This window comes from Adelges cooleyi, unplaced genomic scaffold, assembly GCF_023614345.1.
Source record: "Adelges cooleyi isolate 19-005CV unplaced genomic scaffold, UGA_ACOO_1.1 ACOO_flye_CR_arks_rails_tigmint_CR_PRNA_23, whole genome shotgun sequence".
NCBI lineage: Eukaryota > Metazoa > Arthropoda > Insecta > Hemiptera > Adelgidae > Adelges > Adelges cooleyi.
This window is the reverse complement of record NW_026095893.1, coordinates 9,537,185-9,556,131: the sequence shown is the minus strand read 5'-3', so window position 1 is coordinate 9,556,131 and position 18,947 is coordinate 9,537,185. Positions and strand designations below refer to the sequence as shown.

General features: G+C 31.0%; 1 protein-coding gene across 13 annotated transcripts in view; it reads right to left on the bottom strand.

The window, feature by feature from the left end:
* LOC126835734 (sodium channel protein para-like) overlaps positions 1–13,223 on the bottom strand; it is a 50,381-nt gene extending 37,158 nt beyond the window's left edge. For all 13 annotated transcript variants that reach the window (XM_050568505.1, XM_050568504.1, XM_050568508.1 and 10 more), the window contains exons 1-2: positions 13,107–13,223; positions 12,756–12,993 (exon numbers count right to left, since the gene is read on the bottom strand). The gene's annotated coding sequence lies outside the window, so the exon portion shown is untranslated. The remainder of the gene's footprint in view (positions 1–12,755; positions 12,994–13,106) is intronic.
* Between the last annotated feature and the right edge of the window lie 5,724 nt (positions 13,224–18,947).

Here is an 18,947-nt window from a genome sequence, read left to right as displayed (position 1 = left end):
AAGCCTACTCTATGTTGCTGGTATACCTTTAGTTTTCTTTAATAGGGCTCTATTTGAAAGAAAACAGTGCTAGGATTATTGCAGTTTATAATCATTCGAATATTAATTAGTTATATTGCTACCTATATATGAGCCTGTGGATATTATAAAATTGAAAAGACAGTATTCTATATATTATATAAATAGTAATAAAAGTACATATTAGTAAAACATTAATACTAATATGTACGTATCCGGTATCAAAACCCTGATGAAAATATGCACATGGCTTTAACCAGAACAAAACTTTAAACTCATTATAAACGTCAGTTTTTATTTTATTTATAGTGCGCAAATGTATGATAATTAAAATTAAAATAATTTGCTAGCCACTGTGTTTTTTATAAAGATAAAAGGAGTCGTAAACGCGTTTTAGATCCTATTATTTATTTGATTTTCAGTTACAAGTTAAATTTCTCACCTTCTGCATCAGTACCTACACGTCAAACAGGTAAACACAACCACGCGTCTCGCACGTACGTATATTGTATTCCCAGACGGCAAGAGATATAGTACAAGTGTAAAAAAAAATCGACATACCCGAGGTACAAAAGTAAAAACCCTGTTTTCACAAACCAAGTGAAGAAAACGTGGTAATGGTGCGGGCAAGGTGAAGTGTCATAGAATTTTTATCGAGAATGGGAAGGGGAAGAGCGACAAGAGCTCTGGCGGCGGCCTCCGTGTATAAGGGGAAGGGTGGGTAGTAGTGAAGGCGGCAATAGTGGTGGTGATGGCGGTAAGGGAACAAGCCCGGACGACGCCCTTGCCATGCGAATGTATATGTGTGTGTGTATAGTTGTGATCGATACGGCGGCGTCGGGGCGCCTGGCCCACCACTTCTATAAAACGGCAGGTCAATAGAATGGTTTTAAATGGATAGGTATGGGTTTTTATAATTATTCGCAAAGTAGGCGTTTTTAGGAGACCCGATAAGGTACCGAGTACAAAAAAAAACAAATACAAAAATCATCAATTTATGTAGTAACTATATATACTTGTACGTAGACTATTATGTATATTATAATGTACATATTGTGTAATTACATAAATATTAAAAACAAACAGCCGATCCCCTCCACATTGCTGACGTTGTACCTGATATGGGCTCAAGGCGGCTATAAATTTGACGATTTAGGGCTATTTGTGTGCCGCCACCCAGAATCTTCCTAACGTCGCGTCGCGTCGCCAGCACCGTCGTCCGTCATCTCCTTTACAAACGACATTGCCCTCTCCACTCGACGAATACGCGCTTAGTCAACAATGCAAACATAATCTACGTGAAATTATATGTATTTAAACTATTTTGGTATAATTTGTCATTAACGCAAGTATACAATGTTCATGTTCATAAACCATAGCTTATGGAATTAACTATTAAAAAAAGGAGGAAATTGTAATTATTATTTATATTATTTATCCATTTTTGGAAAATAAAATCATTACAAAAATTAATGGACACTACTCTACTTTAATGTAAAATATTTTCAGTTTATTCAGAAAATAATCATTTTAAATGAGGCTGTTCGATAAAAAAAAACTCCCTAGGTACCAAAGGTGTGCTAAAAGTACCTAGGGGTTAACCTAATAGATTAACACCTCATTTTGTAATCTATGCAGTATTGATGGGACGAATAAACTAAGAGTTTTCATAACAATCACGTAATCCTAGCCATATAACATTTTTAATATTGTGTTAAAATTAAAAATATTTTGCTGAATAACTTTAAAAAAAAATTAAATTAAAAAAATATTTTTCACGAATATATATATATGATATTTATTAAGAAAAAAAGAACAGGTTTACATTAGACAAATTAAAATTAATATATATTGTTGCAAGTAAGAAAACCCACGAACAAGATCAATATTTCGGTAGTTGTAAATTTCAACTGTCGCCCTCGCCATTCGTAGACTTTTAAATGTTGTTGAGACCATTTAGTTTTAAAGCAACGCAAATAGCAATGCTAAAAATCTCGTTACTATAGACAGAACTGACAATGTTGGACATAGGTCGTAAAGGTCGACTCTAATAGCTGGAATAGACTGTTTGAGGAATGCAACAAACTTCTTAAACGCTATTGTTGTAAAACACAAACTACTCAAACGTCGCGTAAAATTGAGAATATTGAACTAAGTTATTACTAACTTATGGTTTAAGTAAGATATAACTATAAGAAGGCTACTAAGCTCTAACTAATAAAAAATTACCGGTGTTTAAATTATCGTTTTGGCGGTTTATTGTTCAAACGCACAAAAGAGAAGTTTAATAATAGTTTAAGGAAGAATTGGGACATATAGTACCTTTATATTCTACATCATCCATACCACTTTAACCAATAAAGTTAATAACAATATTTGCGATAACTTTGTCCAGTCTCCTAAGATTCTATATGCTTACATGAAGCCTCGTCAAATAACCTATCCCGGATTTAAACGTTTGTACCATCGCAATTAATCTCTTTATACAAGTACTGGAAAACATACTCCATGCATTAAAAATGTTCTTTTTAAAAGAAACTAATTACAATCTCAATCAAACTGATTACTATAAATATTTGTGCGGAACACGTCTGTCACACGGAACACGTTTCCCCAAAACTATATGCTACTTAATTTTTTCTTCTACGGGGTGATCCATCTGATATAAGTCATTCATTTTCTTGAAAATATAATTATTACAAACAAAAAAATGTATACTATACTTGTAGGTATATAATATATACTATATATTTTACTATATTGTTCAATACTTATACAATGTTAAACTTAATCCTTTATATGTAAAAGGAAAAGTATGGTCTTCAGTTTTTTAATTAGGAACATAACACCATAAATATGTAGACAAAAAATTAAGCATTTTAATTTTCAATTTTCATCAACCTGTTTGTTTGCTATGACTTTGTAAATACTTGAATTTAAGATCAGTATGAGTTCGGTTTTTTATCATAGTAGCATCCCCATTAAATAATAATATTGACACTCGTCGATTATGCTGTCATCTGTGAATATAAGAACCTTGGCGGTAATCATTATATCAAAACATTTCATTGTGTCTGTTTATCGGTGTTTTCACCTATCGAAAAAATATGCGAACATAATTATGAATTTTATGGACTGAATTTTGGAAAACCGAAGCAAATGGCAATTATAAGGGGAAATGAAATATCTTTGTAGTCATAACAAACGAACAGATTGATACAAATTAAAACGCTTATATTTTTTACATTTTTTGTCTACATATATTTTATGAAATTAAAACATATTATGTTCTCATAAATTTACAACAGTTGCTATTTTAATCGTGTAATATTAATTCCTTTTCGGTAAACTTACGTATACGGTATACTAAATAATACGTGCAAAACATAATATTTTGTTATTATTCTTATATTTTTGTTGTAAATTATCTTAAGAGTTAATCTAAAATAATTTAGTGAAAAATTTAACGAACAATCTATTTAAATTTTCCAGTGTATCGAAAATCGAACGTATCCCCGTTGCCAATTTTGTAAGAAAAAGCAATAAATATATAGATGTTGCTTCATAAGGTGCCTCGTATTGTTTTTTCTTACACAACATGAAATTATAACAACGATTGATGTTCATTTGATATTTCATCTAATTGATTATTTGTCGGTTGATGTAGAGTAAATTGAGTAAAAATGAATCGAGGAGATTGTATATTAAGTAGAGCGTATACGTACAATGTTTATAGATTGGAATGTTTATAGATTAGCCTATTTAAAAGTTTATCGAATACCGGAATGACTTAAATCGAAAGTTTTTAATAACTAATCTAAGCGCGGCTATTCTACATACCGACTATACATACTATGTTCGACCCTGTCCCAAAAACAATTTCCTGTTTAGTAAACTGGAATAGTTCCGTGAAGTAATGAATACCCTGGGTCTTGTATAACTAGCTGTAGTCCCAGAAGCAATTAATATAATAACAACAACGCAAAATAATGGTAATGGTAAAAAATGTCGACATATAAAATATTTTGCCAAAAAAAAGCCACATGGTTTTTCACGTGTATTAGATTAAATAAAATGTTATTATTTAAAAAAAAAAAGTGAGCTCGTTTGTCGGTGTACATTTACACGTCATCAATCATGCTGCGGTCTAAGAACAAAAAAACAACAAGATAAGGTCAGACAATCGGATACACGTTGATACTGAATAATATTGTGTCGTCATTTCGTCGGTGTCGATTACAAGTCGTCAATTCTCTCAAACTGACATTGTTTGCTCGCGCTTAAACACATTGCTGTCGGTTAATGTTTCTAGTCACTTAGATATAGAATTTCATCGATTCCCACCTCGCCACATACTTTTTGTTGACGTAAACGGCAACTGATTCGCCAGTTTTCCACAAAAACCAAATATTTATACTTTACCGACTTTATTCCAAATTAATAACGCACATATTTCCGTCGGCAATCTTTTGACAGGAGGGTCCTCTTTTGTCGCAATTGTCTTGCCCGTGAAACCTATATCATATCAATTCCTATTACACAATGATAATGTCACTAGTGCTATTCTCAAATTCTTCACGCTATAACTTCGTAAGGAATGAATAGATCTAGCATAACCTACCGTTTTCTAACAATAGCCCTTAAAGCTTAACCCAAATTTTGTTAAAAACTTCAATCGTTTTTTTAACTGTGTTTTTGTATAGCATAAATCTGCAGACTACAACGTATCACACATTTCTTTTTATTTGAAAGCTTATGAATATTATAAAATACCCTACGATTTGAACAGTAGTAATTATATTTGTGTGTAGTATGTTGAACTCTTTAAATTTTTTTAATTATTTCTAAGTACAACTTTTATTTTATAAATTGTAGGTTTTAAAAAATAAAATAAAAACGGTCAAGACTGTCACGAATACTTTGAAAGTAATAGAAACGCATTCAAATGCTTTGATACAAATTTCGGAAGTGTGAAATTCCCAAGATAACAAGAAAAATAACTGTCCAGTATTTATAGATTTGCTTCGAAGTGCAATTCAATAGTTGTATTGTTCTCAATGGTACAATTTCTACAAACTGCAATGACCGCCTAGATCATACGTTGTTAACCTATTATTTTTGCTTTTATAAAGTGTTAAATTTTGTTATAATTATGCTATATTTATGCCGATTTTACATGATTGTAATGTATGCTTAGTAAAACCCAACATTAAGAAAACGATGCGAATTTGTGGAGAATGGACTGTGGACTTCCGCCTAATTAATGTTCCATGTATATAGCTTGACATTATTAAAAACCAAAATTTACCGTATGCATTATTGTTTTCCCGCTATTTATTTTTATGATAATAATTTTTTAAATGCTTGAACTTAAAAGTACTATCTCAGTACTATTTCTGATTAATTGACGTGCTACTCTGTTACTCCAGAACATCGATCCAGTGAACTTAAGTTCAAATTGCAAACAAACACAAAAGTAATCTTACTTTACTTTCTTAGTTTCGCATCAGTGATATTAATAAAACCTCGCTCTGAATCTTTGTAATGGACCTCAGTTGGAGGTTTTTAATACATATATACTTTTATTATCTAATTTTCGTCATAAATTTGTTTATACTACCATCGAGCTTTCTGCATTGTTGTTATCGATTGTATTCCATAAGTTATTTTCACATAAGTATTAAAATTGATGAAGTACATTTTTAAACAAATTCAATACTATGGTGGTTAAAGTATTTTTCAGTGCACGTTTAAAATTAAGAATAGAGATCTTTCACAAAAATTGTTCAATTCATTTCTAAAGATTTTATTACATTAAAAATTTTAACTTTGATTTAATTTGCATCAAAACATTTGTTTTAGTATTTTTTTTTAATTTTAAATTTATTATTATCTATATATTAGCAGAGGGCCACATTATTTTTACCGTGTTTATTTTTTTCCACTCAGTTCATGTCAAATTAAACACAATTAAATACTGATTAAGATGTATAAAATACAAATAAATAATCAAATCTATGTGTCTGGCCTGAACGATTTTCATATACCTACGAGGTTGAATATTTTCTTCCCGAATCTGCATCATTGCGTAAAGCATAATATAAAAAAAATTATGATTATATTATTATAATAATATAATTCACTAAATAGCCGCGATAATTTGATTGCGGGACGGTAAGCGCTAGTAATTCCGTCCAAGGCACTTAGAAAATGACATTGTCGTATATCGTTTGGCCGTATAATTAGTCCGGCCCGGTGGCTCGTTTCAACGACGTTGGTCGGATTAAAATTGAAATTGTTTTAATTGGATTAACCCGACGTGAATTAATGAAGAGCTTTTATCCCGTACTGTGCGACAACACTCACTTCGTCGCGTTGCACATAATATTATAAACGAGTGAAAACCGTCTATCAAAATATTCCTTTACACCTTGTCGAGAGTCGACCCTAACCTTAAGCTGTCTGACATTCATTAAAAGTCCACTGGTATACTAAATTTAGACTAGATTTCACTATTATATAAGTCCATTACTTTATAAAACCAAGTTTGATTTTGACGTTGTAAACTATTTATGGTAAAGAAAGTAGAAGTGAATAAAAATCTTACGAAATCAATTTTTTTTACAAATAAGGTCTAAAACGCGGAATCACTTTACGGAGTGTCTACCGAACCGGTTTCAACAATTTTTGTTTTGTTTTGTGGTTTAACATCTTCTCTATAGGGGCTTATAGGCTGATTTTTTTATTTTTGTTTACAAAACATATTTATAAGCATATTTATTTTTACTTTTTTTTACTTTTTTCTAATACATCTAACTACTTTTTTAATCGCTAAATAAAAAATCGGGCTTTTAGCCCCATAGAAAAAATAGTAAGTTTCACATAAAAATAAAAAAAATTTGAAACCGTCCAATAGATACGCCAGAAAATGACTTCTACTAAAGTAATTTTTTATCAAACTTTCATCATAATTCGGAGAAAAGTAACTTAAAAAGTATTATATTTAGAAAATTGTAATATGTGTTCACCTTGAAATTAGTAGGCTTATAAAAAATGGCTATTAGATCACTTTTTATCAAATATTGCCTACCCTTTGCCCCTTAATAAATAGCGCTTTCCGTTCCCCTTAACTTAAGAGGACGTTACCCAGGCCATTTCTAAGGAGTACAGTATAGGCAATTTTTTGAAAATTCTTAAATTATAATTTGAACTATAATGTATACTTATTAATACAGTAATGAGGATACTTTGTTGGTTGCCATTTTTTTTTGGTCAGACTATCATGGTCACTTCTATAGTTTACATTTTTTTCCATCGAAACTGCTTTGCGTGGGACAAGTATGTGAGGCTAGTATTTTCACAATGTATAGAGAAGAACTTTATCCATGGGGTAATGTTTTAATTTTTTCGATATCTATACTTAATATTTTTTAATCAAAAAATTATAAAAGGAAAATATAATGAATATTTACGAATGAATAATTTTGATTGTGCTTAAGTTATCAAAAAACAAAAAACGCTGGATCAATTTCTTCTCTATCCATTGTATACGGATACTCTAAATACCGCCCTCACATTCTTGTCCCCTGCAAAACCATTTTTCGTGGATAAATTACGGGTAGGTAGCGTCCTTTTAAGAGAATGTCAGCAAAGCCTATTTTAAGGAGTAAAGTTTAGGCAATTTTTTACAAAATCTTAACTTAAAAGTTAAACTATGATGTGTAATTATAAGTTCACTAACTAAGACTCTTTTTTGGTAATCAAATTATTTTTCGGACTATCACAGAATCCGCGACAGCGATTTAAAAAAAAATGTCCATAAAATCTTAGTTTTTTACATCCAAAAATACGGCTTACTGAGTGATTTTTGATCAAAAACCATAATATCAAAATTAAAGAAAACATTTTTGAGCGCACCTCGAAGCCCTTTTTTTGATATTTCAAATAGGACATTCATTCATTTATAAAAAAAAAGACATTTTTTGTTAATTTAACTTCTAAAAAAATTAGTTTTTCGAAAAAATGGCTTCGAGATGCCCTTTAAAATGTTGTTTTCTTTAAATAATCTAATAGGTATTGTTGCATTAGTATCAATTAAGAGCCACTAATTTTCAATTAAAAGAAACATGTTTTAGTGCCGGTAAATCGCTGCGCTGACATCCTCTTAAGATATATTATTAGAGAAATGTATGTGAAAAAAATATTTTAACCACTTCAAAATTGTATTGACTTTATGTGAACACTTTCCGACCGCAAACCATCAGTCTTCAGGTTGACCTTAAAAATGAGTGATTTGTCATTTTATAACGAGATGAATTACATTAGGATTAGTGTACCCTTTTCATCGCGTGTTTACTTCATCCACTTAGTGTTTCTTTTGGGTGTCGTATGTCTATTACAGTTGAGTTGAATAACTTTCAGTAGTAATCGAAATTCATGGAGAAAATAAATATCACTGTCTTGAGGTATACCGGTGATATACAGTGGTTCTTTTAACGCCCTACTTATTTACTAGAGCTTAATCAACTTTTAAAACTTAAACAGTAACATACATATATATTATATATAACATACGTTGCAGTGTTGGATAGCGTAGTTTTGGTACTGAAAAAAAGGTCTGAAAATTAGATAGAGAGTATATCAAGAATGTTCCTACTATAACACACAAAATTGTGTCGAAAATATGCAGTCAAACCTTTTTTCCTATTAAGGAAACACAAAAAAAGAAGAAAATTACGATTTAGTCATATTGAATTTCCAAATTGTTATGTGTGAATGAATTAACAGTCAACGGGTATTAGAAAACTATTTTCATTATTTCGTTGATTACGATATATGAGTAAAAACGGCAATAAAATATTATAAACAGTAAATCTACTCTAATCGCATCCACCCTGACACACACTAAACATACAATTTTTTAAAGAACATTATATTACCTTAACAATGCTTTTACCGTTATTTAATATTTGCACCATGTACAGATTCGCACTGAAGAGTTTTATTTAAGATTTGAGTGATTTCATCTCTCTCAGTTATGATAATTATTACAGTCCTGTGACCTCTCCGAACTCATTATGCCCTATTATAAAGTATAGATTATAATATAACTTAGTCATACATAACCCCACTGTGCTGGCATTTTCAAGATTTGTATTTTTGATCAAGTGTAATACTTTGTTAAAATATTATAATAATTTTTATGATTAAATGTAGTCAGTCTTAAAATAAAAAATTCGATAGTGATTTGTTATTGCATTATTATACTGATTTGCACGTTGAAGCAAAAACTATTAAAGAAACCAGACCGTTTCCATTAGAAACTTTCCAATCTTTTTAATTAAACTTATATTATAATTTAACGCCGTTGTGTTAAAGTTTTTATAATGATTGACTAATCCATTAAAAAAAAACATTTAATGATAAAACAGTAAGTATTTTTTTAAGACTAAGTTAACATTATTAGTTAATTTAGTAAGTCAATTATAAAAGTAGGCCGTCACTTATGTTTACTAAAGATTTAATTAATTTTTACTTGTAACTTTATATTATTTCTATTATAATGTAGTTAGTATATTATGACCATTTAATTATCCAATTTTAAATAAAATAGTTTATTCGTTTCAGCTGTTATTAAGTTTTCTAACAGTAGTCATAAATATCGATTTGCAATAAATATAATGTATGTGGATAATCTATTATGATTTTTTTTTAATATTTATTATGAACGGTTGAAGATTAGAAACACCACACCGTGATAATATGAAAAAGACTAATCCCATTGCTTGACTGGGAAAACCAGGGTTGTCGGGCTCTGCAACGGAAATTCATTGATTGACGTTTTCTATTGTCCGTCCGAAAACATAAATGCAATTGAAATTTGAAAGTGGATGATGTTCGACGACTTAAAATGTTTTGAATAAAAGGTTTTTCTTTAATCTTCTTTATACTTAATATGTTTAATTTACCACACTCGGTTTCACACACTGACATTTCGGTCTTATTGCAGAATCCATTTTTGTATACTTAAAATTTCTTTTATTATTTATTTATTATTAACTTATTAAAATTAAAATTATCCACAAACGTTGGTGTAAAAATCTTTTTACTGCTAATCTAGCTATTTTACCATGGAGAGTAAGTCCAGACTAATCTAAACAATGTTCGGATACAAATGCTTTTCCGCGCCAACGGTGTTGCGTTAAAGTTGCAGGTCCATGAAAATAAAATAAAAAGATTTTTCCTTGATTTTTGAACTTAGTAATTTCTCGGGGGACTAGGAAGCTCTTCAGTTGTATAATGAGTTATAAAGTTTTGTTTTATAATAACGAGAAAAGTAGCGTACTGTCAACTGTCAAATTACACCACTATTCTCTCTTACATGCAATATGTTAAAGTCCTTAATAATTAAGAGGCAATATAAAATGTTATATGATTTTAATTGTTAGTTATTGAAAACGTAAAAATAGGTACTATTTTTATAACAAGTTACAAAGTCGAACAAATATGTCTTTACACAATAATAGAGTTAGCGCTCTAACCACAGCCTTTTTTTCACATTTATGTTAAGTTGTTCTATAGCCGGTTGTTTGTAAAGAAATTGGATAATATATGATTGGACGGCTCGTTTTGTAAAAGTTTTTCAAACTCTTGCACACTGTTTGTGGGCTAAGTGGAAAATAACTCAACGTTCTAACGTATGTCAGTCAGTTTGAGAAACGTATACAACACAATAGAGCGAACAAATTCTAACTTATTTGACGACATTGATCTTACGTGACATACTTACAGTCGTGTGTAACGGTAACGTCCCTCAACTGTATGCTAAGTATAAGGCACCAACAGTTGCAACTGCGGTTCTTATTTTATCTTTTTTTTTTAATTTTAGATGATTTCTTAGTCACTGGACCGATTTCTTCATAAAGAGGTACAGTCTATAGTCAAATCATTGTTTAATTTTATTAATAAAAAACGCTTTAAGGCCAAAAGTTTAAAAAATTATTCAACCAAGCTAAAAAATTAAGTGTGTTTTCATGACAGACAAAATAGTATATAACATAATTTATTTTAAAATTTTTCTTTGTAACATTATTATTATATGCATATTTATTTAAATGCACAACGTTTGATTTTTATTTAATATTGTGATACTACAGACGATATAGGCAATACAACAGCAGTTGCTTATTAGTAATTTAGTGGCAGTATTATTATATACATATTATTTTATTATAGTAGAACATATAGATGGATAACATCTATAAACATCACAGATATGACAATTATTAATATACAGCGGCAACACTTGGTTTTCCAGTCAACGTTTACCAGTTTAATATCTATATGTATCATGTCTGGGGCAAAGTTTATTGTTTTGATTGTTATCACGGTTGTCCGCGTTCTTCGAAATGTAAAATTAAATCGTCAGCAAAAAGTTGGTCTCCCCACGGCTCCGGTTTTGTTGAACTTAACGCAACTTAATATATTACCCACGGTTCTTCCTGACGGTGACCGCGGCAAAAGCGGGCAAGCGATAAGGGAAGAGGTACCCGCAAGTTGAAACCGAGGTGGGCTCAAAGTACTATATCGTTTCTAGTTAATTAACGGTAGACACTTATAGGTACACCCAAAAACAAAGAGCAAAATAATTAATATTAAATAACACGGCGAAGTACATTTTACTGAATTTATACAATCGCCCTAGGGGTTTGTCGTTTGCTTAAACTATTATGTGTTCATACGTTCAAGTAGGAATGCGGCAAAAACCATTATTTTCATCGACAGTAAGACATCAAGGTGCATTTGAATTTTGTTTTTTTTTAACTGTTTTAAATAATTGGTAAATTGTGAATGTGTTACATCTGAAACATGTCATGTAAACTTTTCTTCTATATGTAAAAAAACCTAGGCTTGTCATGCGATAGTTGTGTATCTTTAGGAAAATCTGTTTTCCTTACCTAATAATAACTAAAACTATTATTATAGTCGACGTGTGTGTATAAAGTCATCTTTACCGCCGAAAAAGTCTAAAGTGAAGACAGCAGTTCTCTGCTTTTGGGGCTTTTAATGTTTAGTCGAGCCCTTAATACAAATAACTTGACGAGAGATTTCTTTTGAGGCGAAGAAAGTGGTGAGCATAAAGCGAAAAGGTCATTGAACATTCGAAATGGCAATTATTTTGACCGGAACGTTTCCATGCGTCGATTTATTATAGGCGTTAAACCGTAAATACTGCTTCAGATCGAGACTATTTGTATTCTAACATACGTCCGTTCCCCATTGAATGTATTTGACTTTTTATTTAGGCTGGCAAGGTTATTTTATGTAACGTTCAATCAATTTATATGGTTTATCGCGAGTTTGATATTTTTGTCACTGCTATTTTTTATATAGTGTCTTTCATAACCTCCCTGGCTCAGAATTGGCGGCTGTCAATGAACTTGAGCTTGGCTAACACAATAAATGATAATAGTACTTAAACTCTAATCCAGTATGTTATTATTTTATGTAATAAAAATAGGGACCGTTTGAATTGGCCATCGGCCCATTCATTTTATAGCATATATCCTAATGGGAGATTTTTAGCGGGTCTCGAAGCTTAGGGGCAGAACATCAGCCAGACAATAAGCTTTATAAGTCAGACAGAAGATATTTTTTCTTTCCTAATACGATACTATAATCTACTTAGTGATCGTCTAGAAATTTTTATGAGTAATAATAGTGAATGTTTTACTCACCCGACACCGATGGCTTTAGCAAAAGAGACCGCGTCGAGCTGCTGAGTGAAATAGTTGTTCTCGAGTGACGATCCCGACGTTTCCCATCAGCCGTTCGAAAAGGATTTATTCGTTTTGTACTCGCGTTTATTTTTCTATGTCACGTATGTGGCGTGTGGACGTATGATAATCTATAACGTCTATACGACTACGTCTATGTATTAATTATTAAACGAACGTCGTGTTAGTGAAATCGAAACTGTAAAACAGAAAAAAATTAAATTTACTCCGATGAAAAATAAAAATAATAATACAAACAAATTTTATCGAATTTTGACTGTAGATAACGAAAAATCAAAAACAATTATTTACCGTGTACAATTGGTTTGCAAGACCCTCCAAATTTAGTAGCCGCGTGTCGCTCGTCCGGCTCGTCTAATAAACTTCACCCCACTGCACAAGGGTCGACGGGCGTCGGTCGGCGTCGGCTCGTGTGTTCCAACGGTGGAGCCGAGCGTCGCCGTCGAGTTGCTCCGGAACTACACAGTCACGCCGCCGTCGTGCTGAACAATCGATAGCCGATAGCCGCCACCTAAACCCTGGGACCGCGCCCTCTCTGACCCGTCGTAATCAAGCCTCCAAGGGGCTCCAACGGCTTCGGCAGAACTATAAAAGTCGCCCCCCCCCACGTAATTTGACGTGTTGGCCGATATCACCGGGGTAGCATTTAGGTATAACTGGTTAGTCCTGGACGGGTGATCTGAGATACCTGCGAGGAACGACCAACGTCAAAAATCCTATTAATTTTCGCGTGACAGCACAAAACTGATTTTGATGTTTTCCAATATTGCGTCCGCTGACCGGAAGACGAAAACGCCAAAGTACTGCAGGGTGTTAATTGATTTTTTAGTTACTAAAATTCAAATTATTAACGAAAATTACAAGCAATTCATTGTGTAACCATTTTAAAAATTGGATTTTCGTTTGGTAACGCATTATGTACCAAATTATAATATATGTTAACTCCAAAAATAAAATTTAAATAATTTACTAATTAATTGGGTTTACACTTAATCGTAATAATTTATCAGACTTGATAGTATTGGACCTTCAAATAACGTAAACGTAATATCAATAAAACTATGATTCTAAATTTTTTTTTTTTTTAATTTGAGTATTACGACCTTAAGTTTATCACATTATCACACTATGCAATATAGTAGACTATGAATAATGGATCCAGAGGGCGTGGTTTGGTGATAAATATTACTAAGCATGCTGATACATTCGTATGACGTATTTCATATTTAATTACATTTCCATTACGTTACATTTTTACTAGGTCGATGACACTCCTGACCGAATGACCGATCATTCTTTTGTCCCTTTTCATAAACGGTATTGTCTAAAAAAAATTCTCTAATCCATCAATCGCGGCTGAGTTGCAGTATCAGAGTTCATCGACCTTTTAAGTAGTAACATATTCGGCATTCCAATTCTTGAAAAAAAGTTTTTGTACGAATTGCCTCTAAAAACCTTTCACGCGTTTTGAAACGTTTCTGTATGTTATGTAGAGTGTTTGTGGACTGTAGCTTAAAAACGGGTCTTACTTTACACTCAGCTTTTATCAAAGACCTCATTTTGTATGGTGCTAGAGTTACCACAAACAATGTAACCGCAGCTTGTTGAATGGTATATGGTTAATTGTTATATGTATTGATGTCAATAATTTCAATCTGTTTTTTTTTTATCAACGGCGAGATCCGACATCGAAAACTTGCTAGAGAAAATGATAAGCTCCTTATGTCCAGTGAGATGAAAATAAAACAGTGTTTTTAAGATTTAAAATAGAACATTACTTTGAAAATAATAACAGCTAGCCCCAACCATTGTCAACAATTAAATTCCATAACACAAAGTATGCAGAATTTCATGAACTGCACGTTGCACCGTGGGGGTTGTTTACACAAGCCGTGCCGATAAAACCCGTGGTTGCTCTCCCCCGGTGGGTAATGTACACATTAAACAAACAAAACAGATGACCCATTCATTAACATAGTAATTTCTTTACGGCCAAAAAAAATTATAACTGAAATTAATCGGTGTATTGTCTAATAAGAAAATGTCACATCAGTGGATTGCAGATTTGAATGAAACATATAGGAATTCATTTTCAGACAAAATAAACTTGTGTACACGATTTTTGTTTAACAGTTTAAGACATTTTTAAAAAATAATATCCTAAAAATATATCAATATGATGGAAACTAACGATTAAAAATTTCAGACAACTTTTTCAAACCATACAAATTAACACAGTGTGCTATGGTAATATACATTTGATTAAAATAATTCAAGTACTAATGCCCAGACGACAAGACAGCACAAAAGTTCAAATGCCTTTAAAATATTAAATATTACTATTTTTCAAAAACACTTTAATAGTATATTGAAGACTTTTGAATTTTTGTGCTGTCTGCGTAATCATTAGTTAAATTCTCAGATATAAAGTAAACTTCTTATTAGGCAATTCATCAGCTAATATGAATTATATTTTTTTTTGCGGTAACGGCCATACTCAAAGTGGTCGGCTTTTGAAACGTTCTGATTTCGCTGGGTCCCTCTGCGGTCGGGTCGATTCTAATAATTAACCGTGTTTGATCGATAACCGGGGAATATAACGGAATTCGGTGCTCCGTGATAATTAAAAAAATGAGTTTTTTAAGATAAGAAACATTAAAAACGAGAAATAATTTCAGATTACATCCAACGAGAGACAATAACGATTTAATCATTTTGCTTTTTTACGTAATTTAGTTCTTTAATTCTTTCTAATTAGTGTAAACTTTTGTAAGGTAGTTAACTGTAATGTAACTTTGCTCTATCGCAAAAAGGTTTAATGCTGGTTTAGTCGAGTAAGAAATACTTTATTAAGGTTAACTACATTAAATTTTTAGTCGACTTTATAATTGTCAACAATTTTACCAGTATTTTTATTTAAAAATTGAATTATGTACTGTACTCACTGTACTAGTACACTACTTTATTATGTACTTCACTGTATGAATGTAGTACAGAGGTTTACATAATTGCATTTATTTATTTACAGCTGTTAAAGGATACCTTATTGTAGGAGTTTCTCCGATGACGAAGATATCATAATGACTATGACTTGAATCGAGATACATTAATATTCTAATAGATACTATTAAAATATTTAATTTAATACACATATTAAACTTTAAAGTATATGGATTGTTCGAAACAAAAATTAAATTCTACTAAGGGTGAAAAAAATAAACGTATAAAAAGAAATTATAAAAGAAACAAAAAAGTGTTTCGTTAAAATAAAAATAAGAAACAAAAATACATCGCAAATTTTGTGTTAAATATCGCAAATAAAAAAAAATGATACGGTGTTAGTGAAATTTAATACTTAAATTGAGTGACGTTATCCATATTATATTCTATAAAAATAATTCTCAACTTTTAGATAATAATATAGTAACAAATTACATTTTTAATGTTGGTGATTATAGAATTATTGATTTATACTTTTTTTTAACTAAAAATAGAAAAAATACAATAAATATACAATGAGTAAATAGTATATATTGATTGTTTAACACGGTGGCGTAAAAGGAGGAGGTGTTCATTCACATTACCAAGCAATAGCCAAGCAATTTAAATAATTTCGGTTCTATATAAATTAAATTATTTAATAAAATAATAGATGGTATGATATTATTATTTCCTAAATCAATATCACAACTTTTCTAAGTTAAATGTTTATATTTTAACTCGGCGACATTTTACACGGTGTGTGCGATGTGATTTTATTCACAGTATAGTTATATAGAAAAATACAATTTGGTGTATTGTATTTGAATGAATAAAATAATATTGTTGTATCGATTTAAACAATTACCCTAACGGCGTACATGTATAGACTACTAAACAAGCATAGAAGTCATTGTGAATGAAAGAAAAACAAATAAATCCTACTTTATGAGTTTTGTCGCGAGTTGTGATAGCGTGTACCCGACAGAATTATAGGTCATCGAATAACAATAGCCCTGTGAAGGGAAAGTACCGATGATCGTTTACAAAATATGATACCTAAAAAATATATGTATTTTAATTTGATTTCTTAAGGTTGTCATCTGAACTTCTCTAAAAGTATAAAACTTCACATTATTTTGATTGTTTAATGTAATAGAAATGGAAATATTAACTTTTTTTTTTTTACCTAAAACATGTTAAAATCCTATAAAACAAGTGCACAATCTAAAACGACGGCAGCAATAAAAACAAAAGCCCGTATAGTGGGGTGGAGACAATATGCTGAAGAAGCAAATTCGAGAGGTGGAGGTCACTGCTCTACAGAAATTATTATAACTAAAAGTGATAAAATCACTTTCAAATAAACGCTTCGATGCGTATCAGTACCTAGATAAACAAGCAATGTCAATATTTACCTTGTAATTATATTTGTAGTGTTAGTGTGGATACGATTAGGGTTGGTCGTCTGTCTTTATACTATACTAATTTGTTGTCATTGTTATTCATACATCGTATTTAACAGTATAATGTAAATATTTTACAAAAAAATGTTAATTACCAACCTAGAAATTTACAACGTCTAAGTGTAATTTTCCTTTTTTTTTTTTTCTTTAATAAAATCTATTTAAAAACGCCAAACTTTATTAAAATTACTTTATGGTTTAGAAAATGAAAACAACTAAAATTCTAACAAAAGCTTAACAAAATTCTTTACTCTGAAGACGTATAGTAATTCCCACCGTATCTAAATTGGAAACGACGATATTGATTGGAACGACTCAGTAAAATACCCCGACATTCATTTAACCGAAAATCTATCATAGCAAATTCAAGGGCTCAAATTCTGGATTTCTGCTATTTAGCACATTTGCACAAACAGCCGAGAAACCAGGTAAATTATTAAAGTGCCTCTTCCGCATTGCTTTAGTCAGAACGTGTATATTACCAGATACAACAGCTAACGTCAAGTTACACACGTAAGAACTCACCGGTTCCTCTTATAAACCACTTGGCGCTTCAATTTATCTATTCGTTAACCGATAGTTTGGTTTTTAAAAACGTCCGTAACGATTAAAACAAATGGATTCAAACAATTCAACTTTTATACGGTTTTAGTTTTGTATTAATTTTAAAATCGATAACTAAGGCCGTTGGCGGCATAATATTTGTAAACGTTTTACACCAATAAACATCATTGAACAAATTTTTAACATATTGAAATCTATATTATTGTTATAATTATTTTTGTTCTTTAATACACACTTCTTAATATAATATAGCTTAAAATTAATCAAATAGTAGGATTTATTATGATAGCTAATTATTCATATTTTTGAGGATGTAGTAACACCATAATAATTTCTGTTAAAATCGAACGAAATTAATTTTACGTGGGTCATTTCACAAAACGTGATACATTTGTGTCTATAACAAATCATGAGTCATTATAATTATTTTTGGCATGTCTCAAAAATTGTCCTTTTAGAGTATATTTTAGGTCAACAAAATTTGTCAGTCGGATTCATTAATATGCTTCAATAACAATGGTAAAAAATGAATTAATAGTAATTTCCTAACCTTCCTGGCTTGTCTCCAGTTCTCTTGCTCACATAGTGAGAGGTCGCTTGAAAAAAGCTAGGTTAGAATAGCCTGGCAGCATTGTTTGTAAAGGACGATTTTTGAAGAAATACTATTTAATCAACATTAAAATATAGAGATCGTATTTTAGGTATGGTCCAAAACATTGGTCAAGTTTTGTAAAGTTGAAGTTGTTTCGTAAAATGTCAACACTGAAAGTGACCACTTTTCGCAAAATGACCCAAATAATATATTTATATCCCAATTAAATTTTACCCATCAAAGTTTTCATTAAAAACACTGATTTCTTTTATTTGGTTTATAGAGCTCTCAAGTATGAATATGGTAGGTGTTCAGAAGGCTTTGAAGCGGTTGAGGTATGTTATAACTTTAAGCTTCAGTTCCAATTTGGCGTACTCAAGTTTTTGAAGATAATAAAGAAATTTAAAGGGTTATCAGGTTTACAAATAGTTTAACTAATGACTAGGTACCCTAATTTATATGTTTAAAGAATAATTATTTATCCACGAGGCTCAAGGTTTTTTTGATTAATGGTAATAGATGCAACCAGAG